Below are 12846 nucleotides of genomic sequence, written 5' to 3'. Positions count from 1 at the left end.
CTCTTGATCCTTCTCCACCCATCCAACTAAAATCTGAGATCAAGTTATGGATCCAGCCTTGTACAGCAGGGAGAGTTTCTGAGGCCTTGGGAAGAGAGAGGAGCAAGCAGAGCTAGCTGACACAGGAATCAGTGAGCATCAGGCACTGGAGATGAGCAGCCTGGAGAGGGTGTGTCAGGGTCACAAATGGACCATGAGGGTAGTTGTGGAGTAAAAAGCTGCTGATACCAGTAGGAAAGGCATTCTATTAGTTGTATTCACATGTTTGTAACGAGGTATAAAAATGTCTTCAGACAGAGGAAAGTTCATCTGAAGTGTGGCATTACATTTGTCCCACAAAAAAGGTGCTTCATGGCATGTGTTCATGTATTCATGTGTTTTTAGTAGATCGTAAATGAATGCACTTTTTTTAATAAGTTTTTCTGTATTATTTACAGTTGTATATTTCAGATACTATATAAAGATACTGAAGAGGGGAGTAAATGTTGCAAAAAGTAAATCGAAGTATATACAAATGATGTTACAAATGAGAAACCTTCAGAGATCTGGACTAGAAGCGTAGTAAGAACTGCAGTGAAATGGTTACATTTTATTAAATCTGTGTTTTAGAGCAAAAGTGGAACATTCCTAAGTTGATGTTCCCACAGCAATGCCAGCATTTGCCTCTGATGGAGAAAAAGAATTATTATGAAATATTTTTTAAAGCTTCAGCTCTATGCACCAAATAATACTTAAATCTCTTCAAGTATTAATGAAAATTATTTGCTGTTAAAAGCGATTTGAATCAGTATTCATTGGTTATAGCAGAGCAGTAACTCCAATTCTTTACAGATGTAAACGAGTGTAATTTGTACCCGTTTACTTCTGCAAAGGATTTACCGTGTGCCAGTTACAAAATAAAGATAAAAATAATTGAGCATATTTTTACTTTTTGGTTTGCAGGCGTGGCAATGGCAAATTCTGCACGGTAGAGTTCATGGCAAGTATTTGTCTAATATAAGCCAAGCAAGACACATACAAGCTTCAGGTAAATCAGTCTTTCTTAGTTGTGCTTCTTTGAAATAAAATATAAATGTTTATGCTTCAACATTTTGCAAATGCAGAATTTCAGACCTACTCATAATTTTGTATACAGTTCAGTTCTGATCTTTCAAAATTGAGACACCTCAAAATTATTTTCCTCCTGAAGCTAGCAGTAGATGCTGGAAACAGCCATGTACACTGTGTCCTCTTTTGGCATTTTAGGTGTGGTAATACAGAATAATGATTGTATTTGAGGATCTTTGTGGGAGATCTGCAATACATCTTTATGCTGTTTGCTTTAGAATCTATTCCCTTTTGTACAATCAGAAAAAAAGGTGTGCAAGTATCTTGAATTTTTAACACACAGCTATGCAAGCTGTGTCTATCTAAACATTGCACAGGGATGGTTTCCCCATTGAGATTTTTTTATCTTGCCTTTAAAGATAGGTAAGTAGAAAGTGTTAGTGTTTGAATCTTGTGGCTGAGATGGATGAGGTTGTTAAAGTTCAGCTAAAGTTCAGTTGTTTCTAGGAGTAGGCTTAGTGGTTAAACTGAGAATATTGTTTGTGTTCACTAAAACTCCATCTTTTACCCAAAAGATGACCAAACTCTGCTGTATGTGAGAGGTCTACCTGTGGCATGTAGAGTTTCCATAAAGCAAAACATGAATGCATGCTTTCTGACCTTCATTCAAAAAGTAAATGAAATGTTGCTTTAGTTTGTACCTTCTCTATTTGCAACTCCTGGTATATTTTGCAAGTCCCTTAATACCTGATCTAGAGAGAGATAGTAAGCTAAGTCTTTTGTTGGTGAGATTCTTTGGATTTTATTAACGAACATATGTTTTGTGGAATTTTTTTTTGTGAAGTCATTTATGAGGTTTTCAGCTCAAATGCAAGAGTAACAATGTGATGATACTCCTGACTGATTAAATACATTCTGTCACTAGTTTTCAAAATACCTTTTCACAAAGAAATAAGATTATTATTTCTTTGAACATATTTGTCCATATTGTACAAATGGAAACTCTTAGGACCAAAAAGTTACTGTTCAGCCACATAGTTAATAATATAAGTTATGTCTTCTAAGCCGGAGTCGCATGTTTTCAACAGTAAATCATAGGATTGGTTTGTATTGTTAAAGTGTGTCTTTAATGCTTTCATTTTGGGTTGTAAGACTTAATGATCAGTTTTGGAGGTGTTTGGAATGTAAATGCTGACTAGACATGGAACAGACATTGCAAATATGATCAGCATCCCAAATCTTAAGTATCTTATGATGTCCTGGTTATAGTATTTTGGAAGCATAGCATTTTAAATGTTTTCTTGTCTTTTCATCTTTGTCTGCAATGGCCCCAAAATGTGAACCTGTTCTATTCTTCATTCTGTTCTTCCTGTTACATCTGAAGTTGAAAAAACTTACATTCTTATAGTAGAACATACTGTCATGAGTAATTCAACTTGCTAACTGTATAGTTTGTCTGCTATCCTGTATACCTTTAGTATTTGTGCTGGCAATGCTGAGAAAAAGGGTATTTGACAGCTCTGTCTGCCAAAATAAATTGAGCTGGCACAGTGACTGAGCTGTGGCATCACATTGAACAAGTAGCTTTTGGTGCTGAGAGGTTTGGGTGGTGTAAAGATTGCAGCAGAAGGGCACTTCTCAGATAAAACAGTACGTCTCCTTCTCTGGTACGGTTTTTATATGGCAGGAGTTTCCCCTTGCTATCTCTGTGGTGTTGTTGCCTCATTAGTAAGGGTTGCTACAAAGTGACATTTCTGTGGGTTGTGGCCTGAGCTGTGCAGTGATTGAAACTTCCTCTGGTTTGTGTAGGACTCTCGGTTCGTAATCCGTGTAGTATACTTGCTCCATCGCACTCTGATGCATCCTTATCTCCCTCCTGTACTTCTTCCAAAGAAATAGTTCTTTCTATATTTTCAAATTTTCATTATTAGTCACATGGGTTCCTAAAAGTATGTAAATCTGCAGACTGAACACTGATTTATGTGAGAGACTGTTGACGCCAGGATGTATCTGAGGCTGACCTATGTGGTCTGTTTGATCTGTTGGCCTCTTTAATTGCCAATGGTAACCTTGACAGTCCCATAAACATTAGTTCCTGGAAAGTGTAATGAGAAATCAGAACTGGTCTAGACAAAGTGCTGACTATGACAGTAATTTCATTGATCAGAATCCATTAAATGATCTGGTATTCTCTTGGATGGTCCCGGGTGCTGGTGAGACAGAAGTTTTACCACTTAGTAGAAAAGCAGTATTACTTTATTTATTAGATTTATTGGGCTCATGTCCATTGTCTAGTACTTAGTGGATAGAGCCACTGTTTTTATTACCAGCTGCAGTTCTATTTATATTATATTGCATATCAAAAGTTGCAAGTGTTCATCAGTGAGAGTATATTTTATCACCTTTAGATCTGGCAGGGCCATTAAATCTAAGCATTAAAACTGTTTTTCTACATGGAGTACTCAGGTAGTGTCAGTAGTTCCTCCCAGCTTTATGCAGTAGTTGAAAGTGACAACTGTACTCAGCTGCAGCACCTTAGTCAGGGGACAACTTCAGGAAAATTTTTATAAAGCTATGATGAGAGATCTGAATTTACCCCATTAATTGTTTTGCTGACTGCACTAAGCACACTCATGCAGCTATGAGAACAGTTGGCTATCAGCATCAAATCCTGGCTGCGGAGAACCTACTGTGCACAAGAGCTTACTGCCCCATCAGTTAATTACAGAAGTGACCATGCTGCACACACGGCTAGCGGCACCCAGCTGTATGTATGTATAAACCTTAGTCTGAGGGATCCAAGACCCAGTTTTTCCTGAGAAGAAACATAGTTGTCAGATTCTTTGGCCTTTGGGCCAGGTTTGTCTTATGTATAAACCTGGATTAATTATTCAGTGTTTTTATGTTCTGCATGCAATTAAATAAACTATACTAAAACAATTTGTGATTTAAGAGCACTCTCCCAGGCTTTCTACAGGTGGTTGTCAGATTTGCTGCTTGGTTTTTGAAGTTTTTATTGTCTTGGATTTTGCCTTTGATTCAGTGAAGCGTACTTTTTCCCAAAGGTATTCAAGAGTTACGGGTTCCTCTGGCTATGTTAGCTGCACTTTTGGTTTCTTTGAAGTTTTAAAATTAATTCACTAGAGTGTTAGTTACATGTGTGAAGTGAAGATTTTCTTTTTACCATCAAAAAGTTGTTTATATAGATATTCTTAAGCATTCATTTTATCTGAAAGCTGTTTGTCAAAGGAATTTAACTTAGCATGTAAGCAAAAAATTTATGTTACCTGTTTTGAAGATATTAGAAGTTAGGCATGAAGAAGGTCTGTTAGCAGGAATCTAAGACCATTTTTTTGGCCGTAAACAAATATTTTGTAATTAAACTACAGAAAAGCAGAGGAATCTGGCTGAGGTGGAAGAACTGTCTTAAGGTAACGTTTGTCTCAATCACAAACTGGAGCTTCATAATCCAGAATGTTGTTCTGAAACAGAACCAAAATAAATACGTGAAGTGTTCTCTGAACAATAGTCAGTTTTGAGTAATATTCTAGGAAAGAAAAAATCATAATTTTGAAAATACACACTTCAGATAACTGCTTTATGTTTGTCAGGATTCATGGTTTGGGTTTTGTTTTCAACAAATATTATAAGAAAATTAATTTTGTTCTTGTGTTTAGGATTTTTTGTTCCTTTAGAGGCATTAGTACTTTATTAAATAAATTGAACAAACAGGAAGAATTTAGAAGAATTGAAATTTCTCAAGAGAGCTCCCTTTAAAAAAGAGGGCATGAATACATGTGATAAATAACCAAGTATATTACATGGCAAGTTAGAAGAGGATGTGGCTCGCTTATTCTCACTTACTAAAAAAAAAAATAGAACAAAGGTTAAGTAGGGGCCTGCAAAGCAGTCAATTATACAGGCTCAGATAGCCTTGTATAATGCTGCTTGCTGGTGGATGCAGTTTTTAGTTTGGTAACTATAGGTAAGTAAATAGATTTGGATTTTCTGTAAAATACTGCTAGACTGACATGAGTGTAGTTCTGCAAAATAACCCAGGAGGAGGCAGAGAAGAAATTATTTGAGGGAGAAAAAAAAGTCAAGAAACCTCAAAATAAAAAATCCCAAGTTTGTTTTTAAATGCAGACTAACTTGTTTTGAGAGTCTGTTACTGAGTTTGCAAAAAGAGAACTCTGAATAATGAAGTAGCATCCCCTAGATATGAGGTGCTAGTACAGAAAATCTGTATGGTTCCTGGCTGATGATTTGCTTAAGATGTAGAAATAACTTTTTTTTCCTTGTGTTGTTCAATTCTGTGTTCCCTAATTGAGTGCTTTTTGAGACATTTCCATTTATGCAGTCGTACATTAGAGTTCCCCTCTGCAGGTTCATGGTCATCTGTTAGCGCTGCAGCTGTCAAAATAACGCCATATAGGAGTTCAGGATTGTGGCTACTGCTGTTGGTAGCTGCTTCTGTTGTGACAGCCAAAAGGCCAGATAGGTGGCATAGGTCCACTGAACATTGCTAGGAAGCTCTAAGACTTCTGTTTTCAGCCATGTTGTGTTTGCAGTCCATTTTTGTGCACCCTTTCATTTACCCTGTATATTTGAAATATGCTGCTTCAGTTTTGATGGCATTGATGGTTATTACCCTCATGATGACTTCTATTATTAGAAATATGCTCACTTTCCCAGTCCTCAGTGCTTTATCAGGTAGAGTTCATATAATGCTTGTTATTATCTGATGCTAATTCTGGAGTCCTCAATATGTGTTTTTCCTTATCTTTTAGACTGAAGACTGGAACGGCTGGACAGAGGTGCATAGCTGCAGGTATGAACCAACTAAAGTTTGTATCCCTCAGTTGTGTAGTAGAGCTTCCTTATAAAGGTTTAGAGAGATGTTGTTTTTACATTCAGTGATGAAAGCAGTCATTTTCCACTGCAGTGAGCAGTGCTCCCTGAACCTTAAACTCTGCAGTTTCCTGCCTTTGTACTGCCAAAGGGGGTTGGGAGTGTTAACAGTTCAGGACTGCAAGTACTGAGTCAATAGGTGTCTTTAACTCTATCTGTAATTTAATAATTTTAGAAACATAACTGCAAAGTAGAAATGCATGTCTTCATAGTAATTTCTTGACCAGAACAAATCTGTAGTATTCTGTAGTACATGAAACCCTAAAGGTGAGTTTTAGTGGAACAACTCCTTCTGGGCTGAGACAGATTTGATTATGTGCAGTAGAACGGGAACATAGTCCAGTATGAAAATGCATAGAGTCAAATGTGAGGATCTTTTGGTGCAATTTTCTTTGTGCTAGAAGTCCAGTAAGGGTGTAGTTTCATGTGGCAGCTGAGACAATGGCCCCTTCTCAGTTTCCAGCTGAGGGTTTAGTGCTGTGTCCTTTGGTTATGTTTGGTTCTCATGGTAGCTTGCATTATAGATGGAGTCAGCTTGACAACCCAGTAAAAAGCTCCTCTGTGATCTAGTTGTTTCTCTGGTTTAGGAAGTTAGAATGATTTACTGTGTGGTCAGAGGAGTACAAAAGAACATATCAGACTGTTTGTACTGTGCACTTCAAGAGTTTCAGTTCACTTCAGAGACAATTGACTTCTAACTGCTGTGTTAAGTAACACTATCAGTATCACCACAACCAAAGTTTGGTGATTTTTCTTCTTCCAGTGAATTACCTCTGCTATGGGAGAAATATTTAAGGTGTGTTTTGATCTGTACACAACCAGGGAAAATTGAGATTTTATATTGTCTTGAGGAAAGAGTTGTTTTCTGCTATGGACAGACATTTGCTACAGTTTTCATAAATACATTGGGAAGAATTTAGTTATGTCTATATCAGAAAGAAAAACAAATTTGTCTTTGAAGTTCAGGATATCCTGTCTCTCCAAATGTTACTCACCAGGGTAGAAAGATCTAAAATTGGTTTAAGAAATCCAGGAACACCTTCATTTTCAAGTGATTTTTTAGAGAATTGGTGATTGACCTCTGTGTTTGGAAGTACCAGTTTGAGGACATTTGTCTCCAGGCATTGTATGGGTTGCAAAACACTCAACTTCTTTTCTAATGAGTGGTGTTCTGTGTTTTGCACTTCCTACTCCTTTGCTGTCCATTTGGACCATACAGAAGATTGGAAAGAGAGAATACTGATCATTGTTAGTGGCTTTTTTCTGAAGAATTTTGATCTTTTGAGACAGACTAAACTGATTAGACCTAGTTTTTCAAACTCATGGGATTCTCCAATTGCAAAACCCAGGCCTAGAATCAATATATTTGGATTACTTAAATAACAAAACAAACAGATATTTAAATAGCAAGATAATCACCAAGTTTTTGGTTGATGAAAATAAGTTGTTTTGATTTGGTGCAAGATCTGTGGTTTCTCATCTTAAGAGCAAAGTAAAGTTGAATTCATCTGCCTAAATGTGAATGCGAAGGGTGTCCAAATGGAAGAGGATGGAGTCTTTTCTTGAACATCTAATAATGGTATATAAAATTGTTTGTATACCTCCCAGTATGAAATGCCTCATCATGATTAACACTGCGGAGATACATCAGAATAAAATTGATGGCATTCTGCTTCTAGTCTGGTACAGAGAATAAAAATGAGGAGGAGTCAGCTTTGCTTTGAGATAAGGAGTCAGTCCTATCTCTGTTTTGACTCTTGTCATATACACATTTACCATGCTGAAACATGTCTGTGTTCAAATAAAATTTCTGCATATGAGATATGAGCCCCTTCCAAAATGTAAGTCTTTGGCATGGAGATAAAAATGGGCATTAAAACATTGTAGATTGTGATCTTTAGAGTGTTCTCCAACCTTAAAGATTCCATGACTAGAGTCTAGATGGAGACAAGACTCTTGGCATGATGCCATAACTGAGTTCAACCATTAACCTAACACTCCCAAGTCTTTCACTAAACCTGTCCCTAAGCACTACATCTACACATTTTTCAAGTACCTCCAGGTATGGAGATTTTAACACTTCTCTGGGCAGGCTGTTCAAATGCTCAACAATCCTTTCAGTGGAGAAATTCTTCCTAATATCCAATCTGAACTTTTTCTGGTGTGACTTGAGGCCATTTTTTGTCTAATCTTGTTACTTGGGATAAAAGACTGACCCCCACCTGAGTACGCCATCCTTTCAGTTAGTTGTAAAGAGAATACAATCTCCCTTCATCCTCCTTTTCTCCAGGCTGATCAACCCCAGCTCATTCAAGTTCCCCGTGTAAGACTTCTGCTCCAGACCCGTTCACCAGATCCATTGCCCTTCTCAGGATGTGCTCCAGCCCCTCAGTGTCGTCCTTGTAGTGAGGGGCCAAGACACAAGCACAAGCACTTGAGGTGCGGCCTCACCAATGTCAAGTACAGGGGGACAATCACTGCCCTGGTCCTGCTGGCCACACTATTGCTGATGCAGGCCTGGATGCCATTGGCCTTCTTGGCCACCTGGGCACTGCTGGCTCATGTTCAGCTGCTGTCAACCAACCTTCCTAGGTCCTACTCTGCTGTGCAGCTTTCCAGCCCCGCTTCCCCCAGCCTGTAGCGCTGCATGGGGTTGTTGTGACCCAAGTGCAGGGCCTGGCACTGGGCCTTGTTGAGCTGCGCACAGCTGGCCTCAGTCCGTGGATCCAGCCTAGCCTGATCTCTCTGCAGAGCTTTCCTATCCTCTGGCAGATCAACACTCCCACACGGCTTGGTGTTTTCCTGCACACTTGCTGAGGATGCACTCGATTCCTTACTCAGATCATTGATAAAGAGATTAAACAGGACTGGCCCCAATGCTGAGCCCTGGGGATCACCACTGGTGACCAACCATCAGCTGGATGTAACTGCAGTCACCACCACACTCTGGGCCTGGCCATCCTGTCAGCTTTTACCCAGCAAAGAGTACTCCCATTCACATCATGGAAAGTCACCTTGTCCAGGAGGATGCTGTGGGAAACTCAGTCAAAGGCTTTATTGAAGTTCAGGTAGACAACATCAAAAGCCTTTCCCTCATCCACTCAGCAGGTCACCTTGACATAGGAGATCAGGTTGGTCAAGCAGGACCTGCCCTTCAGAAACCCCTGCTGGCTGGGCCTGATCCTCTGCTTGTTCTATGCGTGTTGTGTAATGGCACTCAGGATGATCAGCTCCATGACCTTCCCCATCTCAGAGGTCAGGCTCACAGGCCTGTGGTTCCCCAGATCCTCCTTTCAACCCTTCATGGTAAATGGAGCATAACATTTGCTAACTTCCAGTCAACTGGGACCCTCCCACTCAACTGAGAGCCCCTGTCTAAGCTATGTTTCAACTTTCTTTGGGTAGCATGCAACAAAAAGCTTTCCTTTGGATAAAATGAAATGAGAGAGAAATAGTGACTTTTTGTAGTATAGTATTGTTTGTATCTCGTACTATTCATAAAAACAAATTGAGATTAAAGGACTCCTCAAAATGGTTTGTCCAACTGTTCTGATGGCCGCAAAGGACAGTGAAACTTGAGACTTGTTGCTTTTAGTCCAAAAGCTCTCTTGAAACTCAGAAGAAGAAAAAAAAGACTATCAGAAAAAAATTAATTGTGTCTAAGTGCTATTCTAAGACATTTCAGTAAGGAGAATTATAATTTGTAGTTTGTTCCTTTGAGTTAAGATAACATGTTACATTTCTTAAGTAAAAAAAAGTGACTCTGGCCAGTTCTTACTTTAAGGTTTTCGTTTACATGTGCACAAGATGTGTTGCTTGCCATAAACTTAAAAGCGTTTTTTGATTCAGAGGTTCTCCTCCTGCAGGTTAATATAAATAATATAAAAATATAACAGTCTTTGTACATGGTATCGTCTTGGAATTGTATACCTGGTTCTGTTGTTCCCCCTGGGTCCAATATGCAACCACATAGCCTTCTCTGTGTAAATGTAGCTGCTTTGCCTGCTATAATGCTTTATGGCATGTTTGGCTTGAGGACAAGCAGACTGTTGAGAGCTTTCCAAGAATGACTGGATTTCCAGGTCCTTACTAGAGGAATAACTTCTGGCTCTGTTTCAGTGTCAGAAGACTGTCCTAAAACATGTAGATGAGGCCTTAAAAATCTGGCGAATATTGTAGAGATTGCAAAACCGTTTTTTCCAGTTATCTTTTTGACTAAGTACAGAGCTGCAGATTCATGTCATACAGGAAATGGCAGGAAAATACAGGAATACCTGAAACGAGGTTATTGGGTACTGTGTTTGTATTGACAAGGTAAAAAAAGTTGAAACAAAGTTTTCTGTTACATAGAATTGCTTGCAGGGTTGTTTCTTGCACAAAAAGATGGCCAGGAGTTTACTTTCAGCTATTTCCATCTTAAAAAAAAAAAAAAAACCAAACTCAGAGGCAACATTTAGGACAGAGAAAGAGGGCAAAGACACTCTTAAGTGGAATCTGTACCTTGCCTTCAGCACAAGATTGCTTGCAGGCATTTCATTCTTGTTCTCTTCCAGTAAAGATTTGAGCATGGAAGTGCATGTGTGATTTGTCCTCTGCATTTCTGTGTGTTGGGGTCTGAATTCATTCAATAAACAAAAAGGGTGCAAGGGGGAAACCTCGAACCTTGCCGCTGCCTAAAATGTTTCATCCTGTCCCCTGTCCTTCCACAGGGTAGAAATGTGTGTCCTCTCTTCTTATACTAATTTCCTGCTTTGTCTCCTGTGTCATACAGCTGTCTTCATTTCCTCTTACTATTGTTGTGACTAAGCCACTTTTCCTACTTTCTCAAGAAGTTTTTTCTGCCTGCAGTGCCAGAGTGTCTACAGGTCTTCCCAATCTCTCTTAGGTACTTAAGGTTTCCATAGTTTTTTGTCTCTTGCAGAGTGCAAGCATTTTTATGTTCTAGCAATGTGATTATAAAAATTCAAAATGCTTCTCAAAATCAAACTACTGGAATGTTTGCATATGTTTTTAAAACACACAATTTAAAAGTGAATTTTTCTTTTACATACCTTACTGTACTGCTTAAGCAGTACCTGAAATAGACATTTCACATCTGTTTACAACAAAACCCAAAACAAAACAGACCAAAACCTAGAGGTAAGGATAAAAAGCTTAATTTTTTAAATTTTTTTCTGTTATTGTTGTCTTTAGTATACTAGAACATATACTAGAACTAGTATACTGGAACAAGGGGAAGAAACGTGTACATGTCTGCTTTAAAAGCAATTGCCCATCAATGTTTTTCCCTAATATCAATTATTAATTGTAAAATGTCTTGCAAAGAGGGTTAACCATGTGATGTTTACTCCTTGTCTGTGATTTGACAAAATTAATTTTTCTAGGGAGCCTGCATTATGGCTTGTTGTTATCTCTTCTACAGGTATTGGTGCTCTAAGGGATTTGCATTAATTGTTTCAGATACATTATTTGGTCTTTTAGCAGTTTGCTTATATGCTTTGTGTCTGGTCCCTTTTATACAGTGTCTTCTCAGCCATACTTCTCTGCATCACAATAAGTTTTCCTCTGTCCTGTACCTTAGTTTTAAATTCACAACTATGATTTGTGTTCACAACTCCCTCTTTGTTCCCATAGTCTGAAAAAAACATGGAAATCTGCAAAATAAACAAAATGTATCAGGGAAAGACAGAAATGTAACATAAATTTCAGATCACTGCATTGAGAACTTTAATTACAAAATTAAAGCTAGAAGAAAATATATTCCAGTATAAGGAAAAGAAAACAATCCAGGTATCTCTTCTTATATTTCTATGAAGATGAAAGTATGTAATATATCATTGGGGAATGGGTATATGAAGGAGATAATTAAACACTAAAGAAAATATGAAGTTTCTAGGAAACTGTCTTAATTTGAAGATTTTACTTACATATAGGCTTATTTTTTCCTTATTTCACTGTGCTAATGTAGTAGTCTACTGTCCTAGTGCTGCACAAGTACTCTCCTTGAAAACAGGGTGAGTACGTACTGTATGCCTTTGGAAAAATCCACATATGCTAACTGAAGTTTTTTGTCACTCTGTACATAACACTATAGCAGACTGAGCTATTTGAAATTCTTTGGAGGTTTTTTATGTAAAAAATAATAGATACAGGTTCTGGAAAGAATAGCTGGATATACCTCAAGGTAATGCTGTGAAGGCTATCAGCTTTCATACTCCTTATTGACAATAGGGTAATGAAAGATTTTATAGTCAGATGGATGTTTTAGGTCCCTGTCAGGAGGTAGACTCATGGCCAGGCTATTCCATTTTTCTCTCTTTGGTAGTGCCTGTGCAAGCCTTTGTAGCATCATCACTGAAGCAGCAGACACAGCTGCAGCGGTTCAAGCACTGGGTTAGCAACGTCATGCTGCTGTGGTAGCTGACAGCTGTGCACTAGGAGAGTAAAACTCAGGATAGCATCATGCAGCTGTTCTGTCCTGGAGAAGCAGATCATTGTCTGCAGAGCTGTGGGCTGCTCACATTGCAGAATTCCAAAACCCGCAGCCCTGTCAGGATATTCACAGCAATCCTGCATCCCCCTCTCAGGCAAGCAGATGAAGAGGCAGTGTGTATCAGAAGATGAGAGGAAAATTGAACAAGTTTGTAGGCCACTGCCTTAAACTTTGTGGACTTCATATATGTGTTATAAGAGGGTCCTAGGACTGGTAATTCAGCTTCTTCCAAGTTCTTGTTAGATGTGCTGTCAGTAGCTGTTACGGCAGAGCAGGACTTAGTTGCAGTTTGGGGTGGAGTTTTTTTTGACTTCTTGGATTTGAACAGATGTTGTAACCTGTTTCCTGGTAGATAAGCTCTCATATTGCAGAGCTGCTGTCTGCCATTTGGTGTA

At 38.5% G+C, this 12846-nt stretch overlaps 1 protein-coding gene across 18 annotated transcripts in view; it reads left to right on the top strand.

Annotated features, from left to right (window-relative positions):
• Positions 1-12846, top strand: part of CELF1 (CUGBP Elav-like family member 1) — a 67802-nt gene that overhangs the window by 10819 nt on the left and 44137 nt on the right. For 6 of the 18 annotated variants that reach the window (XR_008437517.1, XM_053980116.1, XM_053980115.1 and 3 more), the window contains exons 1-3: positions 84-169; positions 943-1027; positions 5838-5878. The exons of 1 other annotated variant lie outside the window; for it this stretch is intronic. The gene's annotated coding sequence lies outside the window, so the exon portion shown is untranslated. Of the gene's footprint in view, positions 1-82; positions 170-942; positions 1028-5837; positions 5879-12846 lie in introns of those variants that run through there. 11 more of the 18 variants (XM_053980121.1, XM_053980120.1, XM_053980119.1 and 8 more) reach the window with 4 other exon arrangements.

The sequence above is a fragment of the Vidua macroura genome, chromosome 6 (assembly GCF_024509145.1).
Source record: "Vidua macroura isolate BioBank_ID:100142 chromosome 6, ASM2450914v1, whole genome shotgun sequence".
Classification (NCBI taxonomy): domain Eukaryota; kingdom Metazoa; phylum Chordata; class Aves; order Passeriformes; family Viduidae; genus Vidua; species Vidua macroura.
The sequence above is the reverse complement of the archived record's forward strand: the minus strand, read 5'-3'. Positions and strand labels throughout refer to the sequence as shown.